The sequence below is a fragment of the Anguilla rostrata genome, chromosome 1 (genome assembly GCF_018555375.3).
Source record: "Anguilla rostrata isolate EN2019 chromosome 1, ASM1855537v3, whole genome shotgun sequence".
Classification (NCBI taxonomy): Eukaryota; Metazoa; Chordata; class Actinopteri; order Anguilliformes; family Anguillidae; genus Anguilla; species Anguilla rostrata.
In genome coordinates, this window is record NC_057933.1 from 2,734,309 (window position 1) to 2,760,440 (window position 26,132).

Here is a 26,132-nt window from a genome sequence, read left to right on the forward strand (position 1 = left end):
GTGTACTACGCATCACGGGGGGCCTCTCAATCGATGCCGTCGTCCTTGGGTAGAGCCGGTCGGGCTTTCAAAGCGTTCTCTCTCTCTCTCTCTCTCTCTCTCTCTCTCTCTCGCTCTCTCTCGCTCTCTCTCTCTCTCTCGCTCTCTCTCTCTCTCTCTCTCTGGAATTGTGAGTCCTTTTTTAACAAATTCTTCAGAGAGGAGGAAGCTGTTGACGGTCTGAATGGCCTTACGCTCGTGCGCATTCTTATGTCCACGTGCTCTCGGTAAAAGCGAGAGAGGACCAGGTGCTTCAGCCCGTCTGTCTGTTTCTTTCCCCTTCTTCCTATAATAGGTGGCCTCGTGAAAATATGTCACAATACAGAGGTGCAAAAACATGGACGAAAATTTTTTATCCATTTTTATTTTACATTTCTAATACCAGTTTGTTTTTTTTGCTGTGATGTTATGACAAATATTCTGACGCTAAGAAAACACGTCTTCATGACATGAAGTTGAACTATTGTGAAAGTTAACCATAGGACTGTTATGATTTTTTTTTGTATGAAAAAAGCACACAGACACTAATCACATTGTTACTTTGTATCACTCTTTTTGCCAGCTGTTTTTTAAAAGGAGCTTTTAATGTAACTTCCACAGACCTGTAACACTGTAACTCTATCAAAGAACTGTAGCACTTTTATAGAGCCGTAACTCTATCACAGAGTTCCAGCTCTGTCACGGTTTGGCAGTTGGACCTGGCCCACCTTCAGTGTATGCCGATCAACAAGCACAGGAAAAAAAGAACCCCTGAAAACAAAGTTGCTTGCACCAACAAAAAAAACAAAAACAAAGAAAAGCAGGACAAAAACTTTGGAAGGAGAGGAAGTTTGCAGCTGCTTTGGAAAGTGGAGAGAGGGAGCGAGAAAGAAGAGAAAAAAGGAGAAATCCTTTGGCGGAGCTCCTCTGCGTGATTTGCATAAGCGCTGAAGGCGCCGGACGGATGGCGGGGTGGGCGTGGCGCGCTGCCAGCGCCCGGGCGTTTGGAGACGCCGAAAAAGCAATTAGGCCCTCGCCCCGCGAGGAGAGCGAGCGTTCCGTCCGCCTTCCCCCGGACCATGATCCTCTGCTCCGACACGCCGGGCCGGCAGATGGGCTGAGAGGTTGAAAGGTGTTATCTGACCGCAGAGATGGGCACCACCCGCCCCCCCCCCCCGTCTCCTTGCTGCTTCCCAGCCCCCCCCCCCGCTCCTCTCCGCTGCCTGGGAGCGCTGAGAGGATTTGGGAAGGAGCCAGAGCTTCGGTGCGCTCCGTGGAAAGGGTGGCGGCGGGTCTTCCTGCAAAAAGTCGATTAAAGTTGGCAGCTGAATTTCTGGCCGGCGCCAGGTGGAGCTACGCCCCCCCCCCCCCCCCCTTTACACCAACCCCACCCCTCTATCCCCCCCTCCACCCCCCCAATCTTCAGGGACAACCAGAGCCTTCCATCTGGCAGACCAAAGGAGAGAGAGAGAGAGATGGAGAGAGAGAGACGAAGAGAGAGAGAGAGAGCGCACTTGAAGGGAAACTTTCATTTAAATAGGCCCCCCCTTCAGGATTCGACCGTGATTGGCTGCCTGTGGCCTACTGGCAGTTAGGCAGGTCTGAGTCAGGTCTCCAGGGCCTTCTGCTTAAACAAGCTGAACAGCTCGTTTAAAGGAAAGCCTTCCTGTACACGGGGGACCGCCTTTTCAGACGCGCGCGTGTTGCGTTTAAAGCTGCACCGCTGACAAGTGCACTGATTTCAATATGGACCCATCCGTCTGTCTTCAAAAACAATACTCTCACTTTTAATTGCCCTGGGTAACACACAGGCAAGCCAGGGCTGCCCAACCCTGTTCCTGGAGATCTGCCGTCCTGTAGACTTTCATTTCAACCCGAGTTCAGCAAACCTGATTCTACTGATTAGCAGCTCTACGAGATTGCTAGCTCTTGAATGAGGTGTGCTTTCTTTTCTGTTGGAGTGAAAACCTACAGGACAGTAGATCTCTAGCTATTGAATGAGGTGTGCTTTGTTAGGGTTGGACAGAAAACCTAAAGCAGTAAAGTAGATCTCCAGGAACAGGGTTGGACAGCCCAGATGTAAGCACAGCTAAGTTCTAATGCAGTGACCGCACAGCTGAGCTGGTGGACTGCAAATTGAAAAGGATCAGTTTGGTAAGTTTGCTTTCTTCCTCAAGAATATTGACATCGCTTTTTTGCACCTATAACAAGACTTGCTTTGTTTATATTATTTGATAGAGTTCATTCTGCTCCCTTGCACATTTTCAGGAGAAAGCAGCAGACCAGGTTTTTTTATGTAGAAAAAAAAAAACAGGGAGAACTGAACCACCTCTTTTACCTCATTAGTCATTACCAAACGCATTTACCCTGCGAATGTGAAATCGATCCTTGCACTGTACACCCCCCTCCCCTATCCAACCCCCACCCCCACCCCACCCCACCCCAACCCAAAATGTGTCCTCTCTGACTTCTAAAGTATGCTAATGTAATTTATTGCACTTCTAACCTTAATCACACTCATTGTCTGTAATTAAACACCTTAGCGGGCTGCTGGAGTCTAATTGCTAATGCTTTTCCGGGAACCTGTCCGCCGGTCCCAGGAACGTAATTACCGCTAAAAAAGCAGGAGAGTGCTTCGCCGCCACCACCGCCGCCGCTCAGCCACTTACCGCGGGGTAGGGTACAGTGCCGGTCTAAATGGAGGACCCGCCACTGCGGCCAGAGCCGTGCGCTTTAAACCACACCCTTCAGTTCAGAAACCGTCAGGCTGAAGTCACCTCTGCTTTGAAGGGAGGCGGCCATTTTGTTCTTGGTTAAATAAGGAGGTCGGCCTTAGAGCAGACGATCGTCTGGACGCTGATGGTTTGGGGTTTGCATGCCACATGCAGTATGTGCTGGACTTGGATGGAAGGGGGTTTAAGATCGTTGAGTCCTTCAGTGAACACAGAAGAAGGTTAAAGGTCACCTGGAGCATGGCAGTTAGGTCTTATCCGTATTTACCTGTGGACCGGGCCCGTCTCCAAGACAACATGCTCACCGTGTCGCGGTTTTCCTGGCTACCTGGCGACACTCTCCTTTTTGACTTCGCATGGTTCTGTTTCAGACACCGAGCAGGTTTGTTCCTTCTACCGAGCGGATACCAAACCGAACCATGCGGAAGTTCAGACTGTGTTCCCTGCTGTTCTGCTTTGTTTCGTCTGATGTGCGATGTCACCCACAAACATTTTATTTTTAAACTGTCTGGAAGTGAGTCACTGGTCTCACAGTGAGGAAGATTTACCCTGACATATAGGTCATTTTATCATCCTTATTTTCAGCGGCTTATAATAATAATAATAACACATTTCATTTTGTATTTTCCACCTTTTGTAAATAGTGTCCCTTCAGTGTGCTTCACAAAAAAGACAAGAAATAACACTAAGAGATAAAAAAAAAACGCACACAGCATTCACAAAAACCTGGTGATAGCAGAATAAAATGCATGTGATACTGCATACACAAGCAGAGAGAGATAAGCTGTAACTGTCGGGTATTTAAAGACTGATAAGGCCAGGACCCTGTGGAATTTGGCGCCATAAAATATTACACTAAACAAACAAAAACGTGGACAAGGCTACGTCACATCACAGTACCTGCTAACAAAATGACCACACTAAGCAAAAAGGCTTCTGCTAAACCCTTTGACAAGTAGTTTTTTCTAGGATGTTTTTTCTTTTCTTTTTTTTGAAAATTTGAGTCAGGGTTCAAAAACTCCATTACTTTGAATTACCAGCAACGACTGTTACTTCAGCATTAGAATGATCAGTTAAAGACTAACTGATTAATGGGTCCCATGGTCTGGTATCTGTTAAGGCACTGTTCTTGTGGATGGATGGGTCCCACAGTCTGGTATCTGTTAAAGCACTGTTCTAGTGCATGGATGGGCTCTATGGTCTGGTATCTGTTAAAGCACTGTTCTAGTGCATGGATGGGCTCTATGGTCTAGTATCTGTTAAAGCACTGTTCTTGTGCATGGATGGGCTCTATGGTCTGGTATCTGTTAAAGCACTGTTCTAGTGCATGGATGGGCTCTATGGTCTGGTATCTGTTAAAGCACTGTTCTCATGGTGGTCATTTGGATTGTTAGCCTGTTCTACTATGGTCTGGTATCTGTTAAAGCACTGTTCTAGTGCATGGATGGGCTCTATGGTCTGGTATCTGTTAAAGCACTATTCTAGTGGTTGCTTCGCGCCCGTGAAAGTTCAGTATCATCATTTTTTTATTTTCTCTATATATAAGTTATTTGTGCCACTGTTTTATTGGAAGATAAAGAAATGCTGTGTATTCTAGTCCCGATGCTAGCGATGCATTATGGGTATTGTGAAAAGGAAATGGATGTATTCTGTCTGGGATTGGGCAGATGTACAATAGTTGATAAGAAGCATTTTTTTTCCCCAACAAATCCTGTGGTGTTAGCTTTATATTACAAAAAAAAAAAAGAAGAGCGATAGCAATTCAATTTTATGGCGCTACTTATTATTATTTTTCTATGAAGTCACACAAAATAAATAATATTAACAGTGAAGGGAATAAAGGTGACGCTGATGCTGTTAAAGGGAGCAGGGACCATAATGAAAGATCCCCGCCATTTTCCAAATTGCTGTTTAACTGAAGCAGCGGGGAGGGTTCTGCGTAAGCGGCATTATACGGCAGCACCAGCCGCGAGCCAAACGGGTCGTTCCGATTGCAGGCGACGTTGGGAAGTGCCCCCCCCCCTCGCCCCCCTGCGCCGCTCCGTGCAGCTGTTCCTGGGTGGGGGGGGGGCCCCCGGGTCAGATAATCAGTCATCCGGGGCGATCACGCACTCCACAAACTTTACTGCAAATTAACTCCCCCCCCCTCTCACTCACTGCCTGGAGCAGAGCCACGTTCTCCACTTCAACAGCGAGGGGGGGGGGGGGAGAGTGTTCAGCAGGGAGGGGTAGGGGCTTATGAAAATGGCAATGGAGAAATGAAGGCTTTATTGCAGGGGGGCAATAGTCTAGTGAAGATGCACCTGAAATTTAAAAGAGGCTGTAAAAAAAAAATAATACGCAGTATCTTCCATTTTTCTGTCCGACAGGCAGAGAAAAACGAGGAATGTCCTGGAAAATTCCAAGCAATTTTTTTTTTTTTTTTTAATTCAGTCACCAGCGTTGATCAATCAACCAATCACAGTCACCAGCTTTGATCAAGTAACCAATCAACGTTCATTTAGTAAATGGCTAGGGATGTTACACTTTCAGATGTTACAGCCTCAAGGAGTGTAAAAAATAAAGCGTGTGAGCTAACTCGACCTTGACGTGGAGCTTGACTCCTGGGAAATGGTTGGATGCGCCGGGCGGTAGCGCGTTAGCTCGATGTACACAAACAGATGCTCGCGAGCGATATTAAACATAATCTACCCAGGGATCCTGTGGGGCTTCAGAATAGAGGGAAAACAAATCCCCAGGGGGTTACTGGAGCCTTAGAGACAGACTTAAGGGCACGGAACAGTGTCCTTCGCACAGGGCTTAGGGTCCAGGAGTTAACGGGGTGATGCGGGGCTCAACATCGTAATGAATTTGCAGAGAGCAGAACCTGAAACACAGTGGTCTCAGTCCTGACGACTGAGCTTCCGCGAATGTCTTTTCAGCTTTCCTGATAGCGTGCTCGGTATGAGAGGGTAGGACTATCCCCCCCCCTGCCCAAAAACACACAAACACCCGTGTTTCTCTCAGCCATGGTTCTGGTGTAATAGGATGTTGCTGTAGGCGAACGGCTGCGTGAGCTTTAGTAGCTGCGTGGTCAGCATGGTTTACCGTCCCTGATGAACGAAAAAGCGATTTCGCTCCTGAAGCAGAATGTAGCTGCCGAAGCTGCCGTTCCAGGTTTCCTGTAACGGTACTGAGGAGCGGACGGCGCCAGGGCCGAGACGTCACCCAGGGAGGGCTCTCATCCGCATCGTCCTTCTCCCACTGTGCACCGGCGCCCCCCTCTGGTCGTTCTGGGCATCTGCAGTCTGTCTGCGTGAGCTAAGAGTGTTGTCCTCCTCCTCCTGCTCAGGATTCTAACTAGCGCATTGCCGCGCGAATGGAATCGGCGCGTTTGCCGTCGCGTGTTCCGGAGGAGAGCGTACAGGTCCGCCCTTCCCCCCCCCCCGAATCGTTGGCGGGGGTTTTAGCGATTAGCACGAACGGATCGGATCGCTGTGATTGGCCCATTCCGATCAGGGGGAGAAAACAGGGGGAGGAAATAGCATTTAAAAAAAGGGATTTGTGCAAACAGCCGCCTCTGACACTTCAAAAGGGGGGGCGGGGGGGGGGGGGGGAGCCAGATTTGTAGGCCCCCTCCCGGGCCCGTACCCACACACAGCAGGGATAACGGAATGTCACTGATAAGCGACAGACACGGTTTCCTCATCCCGGCTTGTGGCCCCATAACATCCTGTCTGTCACTGGGGCCTCTGTTAGCTTCCAACGTCTTAAATAATCAGTTTTTGTGTCCGAGTGGACGTCGTCTGAACCTTCATATCACCGCATCGCATGTCACTGTCTCTCACGCGGTTGATGTCTCTCTCGCATGATCTTTCAGTTCTTTGCTCTTAATTCAGAGAGACGAGCCAAAGACAAAAAAAGAGATAATTTTTTTCGTAATAAATTGCAGGATGAAACAAATATCCATTTAGCTTTTAGCCGCTTTTAATTAAATGGATTTAGAATTTAGAAAACAGAGCTTGCCGTCAAAACTTAGATGTCTGCAGCAGATTCTGTTCAGGAGTTTGTTTTTAATTATTCAGTGAGTATTAGCAAACCCTTTGGCTGCCTGCACATCAGGCTTCACCACATGTTTAAAAAATAAATAAACCAACAGTCTGTCTGCATCTGCATAATGAAGAAACATAATACTTTGGGAAACTGCAAAAGGGGGTCTGGACATTTATGAGGAACAAAAACAGCCCTAATTGCATATTTCCTATTTCCAAATAATTGGGGTTATTGTCCTGCACTAATTAGCATTTTATTCAGCTGGAATGTTTTGGCTGAATTGAGTCTTTTCTTTCATGCACACTCAGTCACACACACACACACAAAATAAAAAAGAGGATTCTTTCAAGACAAATGGAACCCAAAAAAAAAAAAAAAGAAACGTGTTATTTTTCTGTTTTTGCTGTCAGTCTCCGAGCTCCTGCTGACAAATGAATGAGCTCTTGCTTGGCCGGGTGCTCTGCCGCTCTCTGCCGCTCTCTGCCGCTCTCTGCGAGGCCCAGACGAGGCCCGCGTGTCATCTTCCGATCTAACCGACGCCCCCCCAACAGGGCCCACGCGTGTCATCTTCCCGTTTAACCGACCGTTAGCCATCGCCGCCGCCGCACACAAACGCATCGCTTGGGCCTGCGCGCTGCTGCCTTGTAAAAATTAAAAAACAAAACAACTCTCCTGTCGTGTGATTTTTGTTGGCTTGTTGCGGACCGTTCCAGAGCAGGGGGCTGGGCTTTAAAGCTAACGGGGGGAAAAGCGGATCCTAAATTAGCCAGCCCCTGTTAGTTAGTAAATTAGCAAACGGTGATCAAGTGCATTCCAAACCTCAAGAACACAACCAGGCAAGAATGCGAGAAGAATTCTCTTTTGTGTTCTTGGGAGGACTAAAAAAAACTTTTAAGCACACTCTTCCATGCTTTCCTTTCCCAGCAGCCATTGCGTTTTCTGCTTTGTATTTGAGGGCGAAGAATAATTTATTTTTTTCACTGCGTCAAGAAAATGGACAGGATGACAGCAGGCAGGAGGATTGTGTGTACCAGTAGTGTAAGTATATTTTATTTAGTTTCACGGATTTTTGCAGTGTCAATGCATTCTTGGTAAGGTTAGAGGTCAATAGTGGTGACATCAAAGTACAAGTACATCTCAGCATGTTCATTCCTGCATTTTGGTAAACATGTTGCATGCTGAGCTGTGGTTATTTATTTTGATAAACATGTTACATGCTGAGCTGTGGTTATTTATTTTGATAAACATGTTACATGCTGAACTGTGGTTATTTATTTTGATAAACATGTTACATGCTGAACTGTGGTTATTTATTTTGATAAACATGTTACTTGCCGAGCTGTGGTTATTTATTTTGATAAACATGTTACTTGCCGAGCTGTGGTTATTTATTTTGATAAACATGTTACTTGCCGAGCTGTGGTTATTTATTTTGATAAACATGTTACTTGCCGAGCTGTGGTTATTTATTTTGATAAACATGTTACTTGCCGTGCTGTGGTTATTTATTTTGATAAACATGTTACTTGCCGAGCTGTGGTTATTTGCAGTGATACGGCTCAGTGACGTTATCAACAGCTTTATTTAATTTATGATAGCGGATCAATCTTCAGCTTTGGAGGCCTGCACTTGAATATGACAGCCAAGATAATATTTCAGCGCAATATGGAGACTACTGACAAGAGAAGTGCATGGTTACTTGGCAACAGCTGATTTGGATATAATTGCACGTAAATATGCCAATTAAGACTCCTTAAGAAGTTCAGCTGTCGGTTGGCTTTTTTTCTTCTTTTTTTTTTTAAAGGAAAGACGTGCAGCACATCACGCAGCTCGGAGGAGACAAACCCAAACTGGGTCTGGTGGAAGTGTGAGCAGTTGCTGCCGGGCTGGATTTGAACAGCCTGGGGGCTGAGTTTAATAAGTTACACAGCACCTCCTACAGAAGCAGCACACAGCAGAGGAGGCTTTTCCTTCCAGACAGATTTCCTGCAGTGAGGAGAATCTTGGTCCTGCAAGCCAGTGTGTTTCTCAAAAGCAGACCTCTCCAACCCCCCTACCCCCGCCCCCTCCAGGTTGTATTTATTTATTTTGGCTTTAGGATCAGGGGAAACGGCCACAGGGCTGCTTTCCAGCTTGTCCGTCACCGTCAGATGCAGGGGCGCCCAGGGGGCTCATGGGTAATTCCGTCCCGGGTCCTCTGCTGGAGAGCCCCGTCGGCCGGGGGAGGGGGAGGGGGGGGGTGCGAACATCGGTGGGGAGGCGCAGAGACTCTTTATAGGGGAAAGACAGAAAGATCGAGTGTCTTTGGGGTTTCCTTCGAACCTCTGACCGCGCCTATTTACTCCCATCGACCAATCACACGGCTTGCGTCTCTCTCGGCGAAATAGCAGTGAAAATTAAATTAGGGAATAGGAGTGCAGGGGTTCAGTTTTGACAGTTCCAGCGAAAATCCACCGCTGCACTCGTTTGGAGCCGCGACCTTTCCACAGGTTGTAAACCGCGGCTGGGGAGGCGAGGGGGGGGGGTCATCAAAGGCAGCGGGAAAGAAAATAAGTCCGTATAACCCGTGGGATCATCACGCAACCTTTCTCAACCTCACCCCACCAGCAAGCGCGGCCTGGAGGAACAGGTGGCCACGACACGTCTGTTTGTTTCACGCTGTAAAAAAAAGGCTCCCACAGGCACCCCTGGGTCAGGTGAGAACCTGGCTGACCAATGCCCACATCATGGCCTGAGAGAAAGCATCACTGTGTGTGTGTGTGCATGTGAATAACTGGGGGTGGCATGGTAACTGCATTGGCCTGTGAATAATATCAGCTGAAGTGCATGGCGCGTGGCAGTTAGTTATGTTTCATGTTTTGATAAGCGCGCAGTGCGCTGGGCTCACGGTCATTCATAATGACACAGCCGTGCGATGTGACCTCTTATTGAGCACACTCTCACTTTAATGACTGCTGTCATCTGTCTTAGGCTGTGCCTGTGGCCACTTGAGTATGACAGTCAAAATAAACCTGCTTCCTGCTGTCAGTTCAGGCTGAGGTCAGCAGGCACACTAGTCAGCCAACTGGACACAAGGAAACAGATTAATTAATTTTTTTCATACAATATATAAATAATATAATTTCATTATATTAGATAATACAGTATCTAATATGAACTGAGAGATTTTTTTAGTAACCCTTGTGTTGGTAAGGCAGATAAATATTGGGGGGAAAATGAGTCATTTTTAAAGCTGATGTTATTTGTGGGGGGGGGTACGTGCGGAGGAGGATTGCGATTGAGAATGGCGTGGAATTTCACACACACATCACCGAGTTCCCACCGGGGCCGTAAAAAAGAGCGTTTCCGCAAGAGAGAGAGAGAGAGAGAGGGAGGAGGAGAGAGAGAGAGGAGAGGAGAGAGAGAGACAGAGAGACAGGGAGAGAGGAGAGAGAGAGAGGGAGAGACAGGGAGAGGGAGGGAGAGAGAGAGAGAGGGAGCGAGAGAGAGAGAGAGGAGAGAGAGAGACAGAGAGAGAGGGAGAGGGAGAGAGAGAGAGGAGAGAGAGAGAGGAGAGGGAGAGAGGAGAAGAGGGAGAGAGAGAGGAGGAGAGAGAGAGAGAGGAGAGAGAGAGAGGGAGAAGAGAGAGGGAGAGGAGAGAGAGAGAGAGAGAGGGCCTGACCACTGCGCGAGAGGGTTTAGGGGGTGTTGGGGGCGCCTGTCCCACGGGCGGAGGGGTTTAGGGGGTGTTGGGGGGGGGGGGCGGTCTGTCCCACTGCGCGGGCCAATTTGCCACACCGCCGCTGACAGGCCGAGTCGCGGCGGTAAGAGCGGGCGGAGCGCTCTCTAATGGACTCCCGCGCGCGGTGATAATCCCCAACTGCCCCCCTGGGGTGTTAGAACACACTCCAGAGCTCGAGTGAAGCAAATAACTGTCACTAAAATGTAATCCCCCCCCCCCCCCCCCCCCCCCAGCTCTCCACTTACTGTACCTGCACAGATATCATTCCCAGAGGTCCAATATGAGACACACACACACACACACACACTCACGCACACACACACACACACACACACACACATGCATACACACGCACACACACGCACGCACACACACTCATGCACAGACAAACAGATGCACACTCACATACACCACTTACATACACATACACACACACCCACACACAGATGCACACACACACTTATATATATATATACACACACACATATGCACACTCACACACACACATGCACAGACACACACAGATGCAGACGCACACACACACTCTCTCTCTCTCTCTCCTTCACACATTTTTGTTATCATCTTACACTGAATCTGACTTTCCTGTGCTGGTACATTGTATAATGCTCTGTGTGAATTTAGCTCTCTGAGTCTAAGAGCAATCGCATGTACTCATATCAGAGTCCCGTGTACTCTGTCAGAGTTAATTTAGCGTTCAACATTTTATCTAACATTCATCTAAATCACAGAGCAACTGAGCATGACAGGAAAACACAATAACAAAATGCGGTTGTGACGTCACTTTACTGGTAGAACATGGAGAGGAGCTCCACCAATCACAGAGCATGCCGGTAACAACCAATAGGACAAAGCAGATGGTGATTTTTGGATACTTTCTTGCCACTACTTGGTAATTACCACAGGAAAGTAGGGTCGGGAAGTATGCACAAACCACTTATTCAATTTGTTGTTAGCAGCACACTCTTTGGTTTCGGTGGACAGTGACACCATGCCTGTTGTCATCAAGTGATTCTTTCTGTTGTCAGAGCAGTGAGGCTAGGGTAGGGGCAGTAAAACTAGGGTAGGGGCAGTAACGCTAGGGCAGGGGCAGTAAAACTAGGGCAGGGGCAGTAACGCTAGGGCAGGGGCAGTAAGGCTAGGGTAGGGGCAGTAAGGCTAGGGTAGGGGCAGTAAGACCAGGGCAGGGGCAGTAAAACTAGGGTAGGGGCAGTAAGACCAGGATAGGGGCAGTAAAGCTCTCTGTCTTAGCAGCAGGGGGATGAAATGGGTTTTCGGCTCCTCGCCCCCCCCCCCCCCGGCCCCCCACCCCAGCAGCTCCTGGAGGCTTCTTCCCCGCAGTCAATAACCGGCTCCCCCGGATAGGCTGAGAACAGCCTGCGCAAAACTCATCTGCATCTCCTGCACACGGACCCTCGCCAACACGGGTTCCACTGAAAAAGCAGCATTCCCATTTTAGCATTCTCAGAATCAAAACCCGAACAGGGGGAGAGGGAGAAAAAGATTAACATTTACTAATTAAACTGACTTTATTGTATAAATATCAAGGTTTTATTCTTATTTGCATTTTGTTTGTTTGTTTGTTTGTTTGTTTGTTTTCCTGTTGTTGCTTATTTCTGTTCCTCTCAGATAAAGTCTTTTTCTGTTTATGGTGATTATTGCCTGAGGATTGTTTCCATTGTGATCTGACTACCGATGAGACAGCACAGGTCAGTACAGCACAGCACAATACAGCACAGCTCGAAACAGCATGGTTCAGCACAGCTTGGCACAGCACAGCTCAGTACAGCATGGTTCAGCACAGCTTGGCACAGCACAGCTCAGTACAGCATGGTTCAGCACAGCTTGGCACAGCACAGCTCAGTACAGCATGGTTCAGTACAGGTCAGCACAGCTCAGTACAACATGGTTCAGCACAGCTTGGCACAGCACAACTCGGTACAGCATGGTTCAGCACAGTTTAGTTCAGCACAGCTTGGTACAGCGCAGCTGTTACTACGGTTACTATGTGTGATGCGCTTAATGGAAAACAAGAAAACATGCACGTAGGCTCCAGATGTAGTCTGCGCGGCGTGTTCCCAGTTAGCCCTGCTGCGCGTGTATTCTGCGTCCCTGAACATCGTACCCCCACGGGGGTGTTAATAACACGCCGTTCGCAGCGGAGGGGGGGGGGAGGCAACCGTAACCTTGAGACGGATAAGCGTGGTTTCGTACGAGTCCTCCCCCCCCCCGGCTGGCCGCAGGGACGTGGTGACGGTTTACATTATTCATTCGCGGCGTGACATCACGCCCGCTGTGAGTCACACGTACGCGCCGTGAGTCAGCCTCCGCGGGCGGCCATTATGCCGCGCGTTACCGCCGACGTGTACCGCCCCCCCACAATAACGGCGTCTCTTTCATGTGCTGAAATATCCCCTCCGCCCTACAGAGCCTCAAAGCCCCGGCTGAGCATTTCATTAGCGGGCCCCGCTAACGCTTTCAGCCTCACAATGAGAGGTAATATTCACACCCACACACGCATGCAGAGATACAGCACACACACAGAGACACACACACACACAGAGACACACACACACAGATACAAACACACACACAGAGACACACACACAAACCATGCAAATACACACAACACACAATACACACGCAAGACACACCACACACACATGAACACACACACACATGAAAATCATACAGAATAACACACAGATGCACCACACCGCACAGAGATACAACAACTCCACACCTCTGATGCAGAGATACAGACAAAACCACCATAACCACACAAACGCATGCAAGAGATCCGTAACACACAAGATTACACAACGACAAACACCATGATCAACACACACCATGCATGCAACAGATATTACACACACAAAAAGATACAACACAATAACAGAAACACCACGCATACATATATACACACACACACACGACGACACAACACACACATTGGGAGGGGTAGAGAGGGCTGCCCTTCCATTTCTGTACAGTCAGAGCTTCCTGCTTTCTCCCACGGCCTAGACTTCAGAACCAAGGATAGCAGCCTCACTCACAGATCTTCAGGACCATGGACAGTGGCAGTCACTCACAGCTGTTCAGGACCACGGACAGCGATAACCACGCACTGCTGTTCAGGACCACGGACAGCCCCAGCCACTTAAAGGATGCCGCAGCTGGAGCTGGCTGATACTCAGAGCAGGTGTTGCTCATTTCCTTCATCAGGTCTCGTATAAAAGGCCCAGTCTGCAGTGTCTGCACACTCCCTTTCTCTTCTGCTCTTCCAGGCCCCGGGGGAAGTTTGTGCTGATTTCTGTCTCCGCCAGAGTTGTCCGCTTTGGCTCCTTCAGCCAAATTGGCTGATTTGTCAGTAACTCAGCGCTGACTGGTGAGATTGGAAAGCCAGCTGTTGTTTTGGTGCTCCTGGGGATTGGTAGTTTTTTTTCTCTCTCTTTGCTCAGACTACTTACTTCCTTAGTGATCAGTGTGCCGTTGTAAAGCCAGAACTTCTGGCATTGTGGAATTTTGTTTTGTTTTGTTTTGGTGCTACAACTTTGGGTTGTATGGGTGCCAGTGCCTTACACTAAAAAATCTGTTACCTAAGAATTTTCCAATCTGGCTGGTAAACCTGGTGTAGAGTCGGTGTGCCATGATTGTGTTACTGTGCATGTGTTCCTTCATAATATAAATATTTGTATTTTTGGTGAAGATATGAGCGATGGCCTGTCAGATTTTAGGCATTTAAGCAAACTCCTGAGCCAAAGTGTCTTAAACCAGGGGTGTTTAAAATCCCCACCTGAGATCAGTTTAGCAATTATGGAATCAGTGCCATCATAGTTCTGTGCCATAAGATCAAAGGAAGACCAGGGAAAGTAGGGGTAGGGATAGTTTTTTCTTTTTAAATGAGATGTTGAGGTGGGTTTGACAAACTATATGCTTCACCTCCTAAAACCTGTCTGTTTGTCCTTTGTAGGGGACAGGAGTCCCTGGTCTTGATCTCAAGAGCCAAGGGGCATTCAATACAAATAAAATTCATACTTTTGAAAATATTTTCACTGCAACATGTTTTGTCATACTAAACACATATATTATTTTTTTTTAAAAACAATTACTAAAAATTATTTCTTCTGGGTCTCAGGCAAGTGGTAAGATATCCTGTGGTAATGATGTCACTTCCTGCTCCGTGTTGAGAGGACCCTGCAAAAAAATGTTTTATTTTTTGTATGAAATATGTAACAATTTGCAAAAGTAATTTGCATTTTTATTTCAGTGACCCCCAAAGTGAAACTCAGCTAACTGATAGCAGTGATTTGAATGTCAGGCCGTTTTCACTGGCTGATGGTCTGGACTTTCAGCTTGTTCTTCATCCCAGAAGTCCTCTGTGTGTGTGTTTGTGTGAGTGTGAGTGAGAGCAGGTGTGTGTGTGTGTGTGCAGGTGTGTGAGCAGGTGTGCATGCGTGTGTGTATGCATGTGAGTGAGCAGGTGTGTGTGTGTGCGTGTGCGTGCGTGCGTGCGTGCGTAAACAGGTGTGCATGTCTGTCCTATAAGCATTTCGGGCGTAGACTTCCAGTCGTCACATGTTGCCGGGTAATTGTTCAGGACAGCGATTTTCCCCCGGTGCCGCTATCCCACAATCCCCCCCTCCGGAAGCTTGTGTTTGCCGTGGCAGCCGTAATTAAATGCAGGTTTCTGCATTAAAGTTTAACGGACGCGGCGGCCTATCCTGAGCCCCGCCCAGCGGACAGGAATAACACGAGGGGGGCGGTGTAATTGCACAAAAGGAAGGGGGGGGGGAATCGGCAGTGTAATTACCAGTGCATTATGGGGCACGGCCTGGCAGCCAGCCCAGAACGGTGGGTGTGTGTGTGTGTCAGGGGGGTTTAGGATGGGGGGGGTGGTATCTTTCATGTCTGTGATTGCATTTATTTTTTTTTATAAATACACGATTGTGTAGAGCTTTCTCTTTTGTGCTGTGCCCGTTAATTTAATGTGTTCCGAGAATAATTTAATAATTTAATGCATTTTCTTGGAAAGCTAAATATACGCAGTAAAATGTTCAGTGTGTTAAATCGACTCTTACTGAGTACATGTGGTCCCTGTCCTATGTACTCTTGTTGGAGTTGAATTAACACTGGACATTTTATTGTGTTGTCCCTCCAGTTACATGTGGGGGGGAGGGGGGTTAGGGGGGCTAGGGGGGTTGTGCTAAGTGAACATGACAGGAACTGAACTCAGCAAGGGCCCTTTCAGGATTTTGGAATTTAGTTATTGAATTACTTCAATGAATTCATTTATATGATCTGATCTTTTTCTCTATTTCACTCATGAGCTGCACTCATGACAATGGTCCCGTACAGAAGTGAGTCAGTAAGGATCTGTGTCCGGTTGCTGTGTTTAGAAACGGAAACCTGGATAACCGGTTGCACCAAAACCTGCATTCCTCCAGGAATGGAGTTGCCCGTGTTATGAACTAGCAGTGGGGGGTGCTGGTGTCTTCATTTGAATATTATCGCCTCCCCAACATGGACCGGCAGACAGAGCTCCGCCCCTCTCTGGGGCTGTACCCGTGCCAAACGGCCGCCCCGGTCCGCTCTCCGGGTTTGGCGCCAGCGTCTGCTCTTAATTGCTTAACGAGGCCGATCGCTCACACGCACGCGCCGCCATTTCCGCTGGAACAGAAGCTGAGTCGCAGCTGCAAGACTCCCTGTGTGCCCCCCCCCCGGCTCCCCCGCTCCCCCCCGGGTGACAAAAACGATTCAGAGAGGCCTGACATAGAGGTGAACCAGCGCCTCTGTTCGGTTTGTTTGCAGTTTAGAACAAGCGTGTCCAATCTTAACCAAAAGAAAAGGGCTGATGTGGGCGCAGGTTTGTGTTTTTGCCGCTACGACACCTGACTGAACTAATTAACCAATTATTGACATCAAGGCCTTAATGAGTCTTAGTTCTGGGTTAAACCGAATACCTGCAACCACCTTTTTCGGATAAGGCTGGATTTAGAACAGAAATGGACGGTTGCAGTCCTGGAGGGCCTGTGTATGTGCAGGTTTTTGTTTGCACCCATAGCCCTGGCTGATTGAGCTAACTGGCTGCGTCCGCAGACACAGGTCCACTCTCAGATTAAATCACAGTGAGCCGTTTCACAGAGGGACGCAAGAACCGCCTTCAGCTGCCGTTCATGCACTTATCACGAAACGTAGCCAAAATGTCAGATGGCAGAAATTTTAGGTCTAATTAAATAATTAAGGCCAGAAGTTGGCATAAAAACATGGCCCTCATTGCCCACCTCTGAGAGAGAGAGAGAGAGAGAGAGAGAGAGAGAGTGAACTGCAGTAGAGGGAAACCCGTTGCAAGTTATTTTCCAGCCATAATTGCAAAGGCCTGAATTCTAATGAGCTGTTAATTTCCCTTAATTAGGCATTTTTCCTTAATTAGGCATTTTTAATGTATTTCGGCATGATTTGCTCTCTTAAAGCCCATTTTGTCAGAAGTGGAATAGTTGTTCATATCGTGAAGAATAAATGATCCATAATCACATCTCAGAACTTTTAATCAGTCAGACAAAATAGTGCTCTCATTTCCTGCACTGCGTGGGAATCCTGTGGGAAACGCTTCCTTTAGAAAGCACAGCCACGTGTCTGACAGATTAAAGACTGACAGGTGGGGTCCTAATTGTTCAAACTGAGGACACCTGGTCACTGACCTGCAGGGCATTGTGGTCTGTTTAAAAGGAACTCACAGAACATAAAGGAACTCACAGAACTTGAGCACCAGTTCTAACAGCTTTAGCTGATGGGGGAATTGGCTGAAACACTTGGATTCCCCGGGATCAAATTTTAAAGCCCCTCTTGTGTAACAGAGAGCACCGAATCCATTTGAGAACTTTGTGCCAGCTTCTGCTCTTAATTATTTAATTACCCCAATTATTTATGTGATCTGCTATTTTGGATACTTGGCTTAACCTGCTGATAAGGACAAGCATTGTACTGTGATCTAATCTATCAGTGAACCGGTGTTGCTGTATACAGCTAATTAGCCAACTGAGCCAGTGGTAACAGGAGGAAGCAAAGACTTACAAACACACCTGTCCTGCAGGGAAGGAGTTAAACCTGCACACACACCTGCCCTACAGGTAAGGAGTTGAACCTGCACACACACCTGCCCTGCAGGTAAGAAACTGCCTACCTCTGTCCTAAAGTACTGACCACTGCCCAGCTCAGAGTAATATTTAATATTCAGACATTCCCTGAAAGGTGCAATCTGTTTTTACTGTTGTTTTTGTTGTTATCCCCCGTCTCTTGGCATATTTAATGCCTTGTCACTGGAAACACTGGGAACACGTTCCCAAGGTCTGATGGGAAACGTAGTTCCTTAGGCAGGGCTTATCATGGGACTCCAGTGAGACGCACGGTGGACACTACACTGCACAAAAGATTTCACTTCCTGTCAGACAGACAGTGGTGCCAAGCAGGGACATGGTTTACCTCCCCGAGATTATGCAGAACAGCATCGGCAGGAGGGCTTATTTATTTTTTTATTCATTATGGGCTGGAGGGTGATAATTTATGAGATGCATTCGTAATGCATGTGTATACGAAGGCAAGTGGCAAATCAACACTTTCGCCTCTTCACCTGCTAGACGTTGCTATGAATTTGTCATTGTTATTTTATTTCATTTTATTTTTAATTTTATTTCTGCTGGCCTCTATTAAATTGGCTGTCCAAATTAAATTGGATTTTTTTTTTTCATCCCTTGCAGAAATAAACAAGGACAGATGTGCGCTAGTGTTCTGGTTTTCAATTAGTGCTTGAAAACAAACTTAAAGAAATAAATAAATAAAATAATCACACTGTTCTGCAGTCCCAAGACCCAAACAACATAATGCACATTATCTCTCAAATTTTAAACAGCTTTATCCTTTCTTCCCTTCCACTGAACACAGTAGATTGACAGTTTTTGGAAAATCTGGCCAAATCGAACACGTGCGCAACACTGGTTCTCAGATTAGCGACATTCCAAATCTTATCCAATCAGCACAGACTATGGTTGGTAGCTCCACCAGGCTGGCACATGATTGGCCAGAGTGCTACCTAGGGAACAAGGATTTCATTTGGTGGGAGCGATGACTCTAGCCAATCAGGTATCTGCACAGTTTGTGTTTACTTTCAGGTTCTCCTATTCTGAGCAGTTTACATCCATAGCACACAATGTATTTACACTGCTGGATATATACTGAAGCTACTCCAGTTATGTAATTAGTTCAAGGGTGTGGGAATCACACCCTCAACCTCCTTACATCATTGAAAGGAGGAGCCTATCGTGACCACGCCCGGGGATTCCCCAAGGGGAGAACAGGAAGTGACAAAAACGATGGTAGAAAAGGAAGGATGAGGAAGAGAATAAATCCGTCTCAGAGACACTGCGAGAGACAGCAGGCAGAAGCTTGTGGGTGGGAAAGACGGGCGGGTCGGGAACAAGTGTTTGACAAAATGACAAGTGAAGTCGGAAACACTTCCTGGAACTTTTTCAGAGCTAAACAGACTAAAAAAAGGACCGACTGGATGCTTCTTTTCTCTTCTACTCGGCAAAAAAAAAAAATTGACATTTCTATTGTTTTCTCGGTTACGTGTTTACATATTCTGGTCCAGTGTGTGGAAACCAACTGCACGACAGCGAGAGAAATAAATAAATAAAAATTCTGTTTGTGCATGAAGTGAATGTAGCATAATCTCCGGGTGGAGGTTAAATAAATATGCATTTATTCAGCGGGTAATTTGAAAACGCATCAGAGACCCCGGAGCCAGATGTATCATAATAACTATCAATATTTAAATGTGCCCGGATTAATTTGTTTCCCTCCATTTTTAATGCAAAAGCACAATGTGAGTTATGAGGCCTGTTGCTACCGCTAGGCTAACCCCCCATCCCCCCCCCCCCCCTTCTCAACCAAGCCCGGCCTCTCATCCCTGACACCTAACAATAATTGGATAGAACAAAACTTTATTAAATTTGCATGTTTCCAATGATTCATCAACCTGTCATCTCACAGCAAGTACTGCCCACCAGCTTTTTTTGTTTTGTTTTTTTTTTTTACACGACTGTTTAGAGGGGAAAAAAGACAGGAGACAGAGAACTAAAATGGATGCATTCCACTGGGAGCTAAATTCTGCATTTAGAATACTTGAAAGAGATTCACATCTGAGCACATCTGCCATGTTACCTATCCACTGAAATAGCCTTGTTTGTGTGTTTTGTGTGTGTGTGTGTGTGTGTGTGTGTGTGTAGGTATATCTACATTTATGGATATGTACTTCATGTAACCTATTTTAAGTGGTGCCTGGTGTTCTGGGTGGGGGGGAGGGAGCAGGAGGAGCTACAGGGAAGTAGGAATGTTTTGTTATCTTTCTATGGTCTTTTTTTTTTGTATCTAAATGCTTATAATTTGCAGTTCTGGTGATAATTATTTTGGATGATAATGTATGAGGAAAACGGTCACCTGGCGGCTTATGTAAATTAATAACCACTGAGAAGTACTGGACCAGAACTGGCACTCGTCCAACATGTTTACCTCCAATTTTTGATAATTTATTTTACATTTTTTTCAGTTACTGAATAAGCATTCCTGTTTTGTAAATGCCGGAAGTTCCAGGTCGCGCTGAGGTGAACGGTAAACTGCGCTGACGATGGCACACACGATGTCTGGCGAAAACACAGCGGAACGCGTGTTCACTCATTTAACAGTAAGCTCGTTATCGATTTCGCTGCTCCACTTGACAATCTCAATATCACTCAGCAACGTAGATTTTTCAGCCGGTATAAAGAGGCCAGCTGTTAACTGCTTTATACAGCTGGGCTTTGTTTCAGGAAGCAGGATTACTGAGTTAGCCGGATAACTGCGCCAAGTAAAACCCAGAACCTTCCCAAATCTGGAATCATGGACTGAAGTGAAAAGAACTGTTCTGGGTTTTACTCTGTGCAGTTATCCAGCTAACTCAGTAACCCTGCTTCATGGAACACCCTCCACAGGTCTAAGTGCGAATCATCACATCCCTCTGTATGGTAGTCTTTATTTTATTTGTGTAATATTGTAAAGTGTCTGGGTCCTTGAAAAAAGGAACTAAATGGGCTTCAGTGAAATTCCAGGCATTTTTCCCCCCAGTTTCATTTATATCCTTATGCACAGTGCTCATGGTACCTATCGCTTTGGGGTGGCACACCAAAGGAATCTCAGGCTGCGAGCACAACAGGAACTTGACAGCCAACAGCAATTCAAAAACTCCATCCAATCAGAAAATTCCAACCGTGTTGCTAGGCAGGAAATTGCACGCAACGTTATTGTTTATTGGTTTATTCAAAAGGACCACCCGAGGGGAAACGAGCTCCATTTGAGCATAGCCGTATAATTTGCGCAAATACCGCCGCTCTTGGGGTAAGCTGTACTTAGCGCATTATTTTTAAGATTCATGTTTACCGTAATTGATCCGTGTTCCTCTCTGTATTAGCACGGGTTTAAATTACCGCTGGAATTAGTTAATTCTTTCAGCCTCTTTGACCTCATTAGGTTTAATACCGCTGAGATAACACGCCCGGATCTGTGTGCGTAAGAACACGCAACATGTGCTGCCGAAGCTGTCTAAACATCGCGCGCGCTAATTAAATATGCGCGGTAAATGTGGCTTGCTCATGCTTAATGATTGGTTGGCAGGTTGACAGGCAGCTGGCGGGTTTGCAGGTGACAGTGACACATCGCCCGGAATTGCATTGGACGCTCCGTCAAACGTACGCCGGCGATGTCGGATGATGTTTCTGAAAACTTTCCACCGGGGGGGGGGGGGTGATATTGCAATCTGAGCAGTGTACATCCCATTCCGCGACGCCACGGCGACGGCCCGTAACCCCTGGAGACGACGGGTAACAGCACCGCCAGATGCGGTCGCCCCGCCGGTGAACTTACGCTGTGGTTTTTTTTTTCGCGTGGCAGTAAAAGATGTTTTAGGTTTCCATTTCTGGTTTCCCGAAAACAGCGAGAGGACTCGGGTGTCAAGGTGGAAAGGACCGGGTGGGGTAGGAGGTGTGGGGTGGTGGAGGAGGAGGAGGAGGAGGAGGAGGAGGAGTGGGGGGGGTGTAAATGAGAAATCGCTTGTCCCCCCCCGGAGAGGGACGCAGAAGCAGCTGGCAGGGCCGGTGTACGGCGCGCTGTAGCGCTGGCCGATGAGGGAGCTCCAGGGGAATCACGCCTGTCTGGTTCCGCACGCTGAACAAATCGCCGCCTTGATGTGGATCGACACGGCGGGGCGCTGCGGACGGACGCGCGCCCGTCAGGAGCCGATCCCCCGCCAGCGTTCCCCCGCGCCCCGCGCCGAGTCGCGTACCGCCGTTTCGGTTTGGCCCCCCCTTCCCCCGGCCCGGAGCGGCTTCAGAGCGCTGCCTCGACTCGTCAGTCACTGATTACGGCCTGACTCCGGGTTCGAATCCGCCCCCCCCCAGTTTTAGCGGTCTACCCCGAGGCGCTATACAGAGATCTGGTCCAATCCGGCTCCCCCCCCCCGGCGTTCCGTCTGTAGTTTCCTGGCTGAAACGGAACTGTGGAATTATTCTCTCGGTCACAGATCCGAAGGGAGGACGATGTGGGCGCTCCATGGCAGCCTCTATTTAACTGGATAACGGATCGGGGCACCGGATTTTAAAAAGTGCCCAATATGATTTTGTACTGAATGAACGTCGGGGCGAGAATGTGCTGGGTTTGATGAGGAGCGGCTTATCTTGGAGCGCTGCCACTCTCCCTCTTACGGTGTTTACTCGTGTACGTCATAATAAACACCGAGCTGCCCTACAAGCATATATTTTAAATAAGGTCAGGAGAGGAGGGATGGGGGGTGGGTGGAGGGGGTGGGGGGGGGGTTCCCAAGTGGGAAAGCTGACAAAGATAAGGACCAAAAAAAAAAAAAAACTAATCAGGATTCCTATTTAAAGGTGAATCAATGATCCTTCAGCTCAGAAACGACTCCGCAGAGCAACACGGATTCACAACCTGAATTCTAATCGGGTTGGGTTTGAATACATAGTGCTGTTAATATTGCTGGATTATTACCGCTGAACAGAATCCATAGCTGGCTTCTTTCTATTTTCTTTTTTCTTGTTGGAATAAACATAATACAAACATATTATTGTTGAGATATTTAATCAACAGAACACGCACAGGCCCATGGATTGGATTAGAGTAACGGCATTGTGAAACATTCCATTTTCCCATGTGTTTGTAGAATGGGGGAGTGGTGTGTATGAAAATAGCTCTGGCCCGGCAGCAGTCTAAATCATTTACATGCAAATTCCTATGCATGGGCATTAGTGTGCATTCATGTTCACACACCAAAAACACACCAAAAACACATATGCACACAGATGTGCTATCATTCTCACAGTCTCTCACTCTCTCTCTCTCTCTCTCTCACCTGCTCACATGCAGACACAAACATGCCTGCACACATATATACACCCACACACACACACACACGTAGGGACATGCACCTACACCAACCCAAAATATTGTTATATGTGGTTTTTCTATGGCAAAAATCAATTGTAATCTTTTTTAGCACCAGTGTAAAAAAAAAAATTACAGTGATGATAAGATTCTTATTTCATCACTTTCTCTTCTGTCTTTTTTTTCTTTTGTTTTACTTTTTTATCCCTATTTTCCCTTTCTATATGTGGTGAGCATGGTGTAGATTTGATATTTAATCTAACTTTAATGATAGTGGGTGTGTGTTACCAGCAGACTGCTTTTGAGGGGGGGGGGGGTCACCGAGGGATGGGCCGGTTCGCATCTGTTGAGCTGCAGAGATTTCATCAGTCGCTGGAGCACCAAATCCTATCAGACAAGCCAGTGAAGGGAGAAGATTCTGGGGCCAGCCTCACAGGAGAGACAGAATGAAAGTTAATGAGCAACACTCCAGGGGCAGCATAGCATGCACAGGCCATCTGAGGGGGAAGAGAAAGAGAGAGCGGGGTGGAGAGAGAGAGAGAGGGAGAGAGAGGGAAGGAGATAAAGAGAGAAGGTGAAAAGAGACAGAAGGATGGAGAGGGTTAGAGAGAGAGACAGAGGGAAGAGTGTGAGAGAAGGAGAGAAAGAGGGATAGAGGGAGGAAAAGAGAGAAGGAGGGGGAAAGGGATATTGGGAGTGAGCGAGAGAGGAGAGAAAGAAGAATAGATGGAGGGAGGGAGGAGAGGGAAAGGGAGGGGGAGAGGGAAAGCAAGAGAGGGGAGAGTGGTAGGGAGAGAAGGAAAGAGAGGGTTGAAGCTTATCCCAGCATGCATTGGGTGAATGGCAGGAAACCAACCTGCATCAGTACATCGCAGGGCTCACACACCATTCACTCACACACTCATACCCCAAGGACAGTTTAGACTATCCAGTTAACCTAACCGGCATGTCTTCAAACTGTGGGGGGGGAAACCGGAACATCCAGAGGAAACCCACATGGGACACGATCAGAACAAGCCAGCTCAGCAAGGCGCATAATAAGTCATTCTTCTGTAATTGCAGAAGTACTCATTCTGTTTGCAAACGTGCGCACTGTGTCTCATAAGCAGTATGTAGCCGTCTCTGACCAGTCCTCCCAGGTGATGAGCATTACCAGCATCGTGCAGCTCTGTCGCATACCTGCAACGTGTTCATAAAGAAAGGGATTTTGTTTTCTCTGTTTTTGTTTTTGTCCTGGATCTCTGTTGGCCGTGTCCCCGCACCCTGAATTACCCCCCCCCCCTCTCCCCCTGTTCTTACACCGCGCCTCTTATTTTTATCTGGGGGTTTTTGTGAAGTGCCGTAACTCTTCAGAGATAAGTGCCTCGCTGCCGCGGCTGCAGACCGAAGCTGGATTGGCTCTTCGTTCCGGAGAATCGCTCTCTTTATCGCTGATTACCCCTCCATTTGAACTACAGTCAAATTTATTTTCAGCGTGTCGGCCTGGCGCTAAATCCCGAAGTTTTTCCCTCCCTCCGCGTCGTCACAGCGCCGGGGCACATCGTCAGCGGAACCCCACTTAAGCGCAGAGGATTCTGGGAGTAATTTAACCGAAAAAGTGCGGCGTGGAGACGCCGCAAAGATTCGATTTTTTTAGAAATAGACGTTTTTGAGTTTGAGTTGGACGGATTCATGCACAACGCAGACAACACACTCTCAGACAACCCAGTCTCCATTTTGTGCAGTTTGCGAGTGAAACGAAGTATTTCTTACCATGTGCTGGAATACTGCATGTGTCACATTATGAAGGATTTGAATGAAACAGTCACTTTATGCCACTACCATGACTTTTTTTTTTTAATTGTTATTGGGGGTTCTTTTCATTCACATCAGTATTGGATTCAAAAATTATTTGAATAGACTTTTTATTGGCCACAGAGTCACAAAACATTTACTGTACAGACCTTAGGAAGCAAGCTTCCTATTTATGTATTAAAATGAACAAAAATGAGATTTGGCATTTGTATATTTTACACACACACACACACATTCCTATTATACTTCCTTTAGCTCGGTTCGGCCATCACGAAACCTTGTATTGGGGACCACACTGCCCCTGCTATCCCCAGAGCACCATCCTGCAGTCAGTGGACTATCTTACCCAGCGATTCACCATCTTGCCTCCCCTACTGCCCCTGCTATCCCCAGAGCATGGCCTGCACTCAGTGGACTATCTTTTCCAGCGATTCACCATCTTGTCTCCCCTACTGCCCCTGCTATCCCCAGAGCATGGCCTGCACTCAGTGGACTATCTTTTCCAGCGATTCACCATCTTGCCTCCCCTACTGCCCCTGCTATCCCCAGAGCATGGCCTGCAGTCAGTGGACTATCTTTTCCAGAGATTCACCATCTTGCCTCCCCACCGCCGCTGCTATTAATACCGGTGGCGTTCATTCCAGTTCTGGGGGGAAATCTCCATTCAGCGCGCCTGAATGGCGCGCCCATTCCATATTGTAACGCGTTAATTACCCACAATTCCGCATTGTAACGCGTTAATTACCCGCAATCAGCGCCGCAGCATTCGGGCAGTCGTTCCGCTGGCGGGGGGGGGGGGTACGGGCGCTGTGCCACCCTGCCGAACGGCTCCCAGCACCCCTCCTCGCCCAACGCCCTCGTTCAGCTGCGTCTTTGTGCCGGGACGGTAATAACCAGGCCCTCCAACCAACATGGCCGCTCCCTCCTCTCGGTTCCTTCCGCCTCTCTCTTCTCCGCCATTCATCTTTTTTTTGGGGGGGGGGGGGGGGGGTGTGGGTGTCAGGAAAACTGTGTCCTGGCATCTACTGAAATATTTTTAAACCATCGAACGTTTGCAGCACAGCGCAAGTAATTATTCTAGTCTCAACGAGGCTGATGGTTCGCTGTCTGTCTCCCAGAAAACATGAAGCACTTAAGACACTTCCTGCCTGCTTTCCTTCTGGTTTGGGTGAGGACTTCTTGAAGAGAGCATTTCCAACGCAGCTTTTGTATGTGTGTGAATTTTCTAAATGATTCCTGCAAAAGTCTCTGAGAAACTGAAGCTTTCCTTTCTGCCTCTTCACTTGCGTTGACCTTTGCCCAGTGACCTTTTACCTACGACCTTGGTAAGACCC

The 26,132-nt window shown here is 47.5% G+C and overlaps 1 long non-coding RNA gene across 1 annotated transcript in view; it reads left to right on the forward strand.

The window, feature by feature from the left end:
- LOC135261307 (uncharacterized) overlaps positions 1 to 14,488 on the forward strand; it is an 88,745-nt gene extending 74,257 nt beyond the window's left edge. The window contains exon 9 of the long non-coding RNA XR_010331878.1: positions 13,546 to 14,488. This is a non-coding gene — a long non-coding RNA (uncharacterized LOC135261307). The remainder of the gene's footprint in view (positions 1 to 13,545) is intronic.
- Positions 14,489 to 26,132: the final 11,644 nt, after the last annotated feature.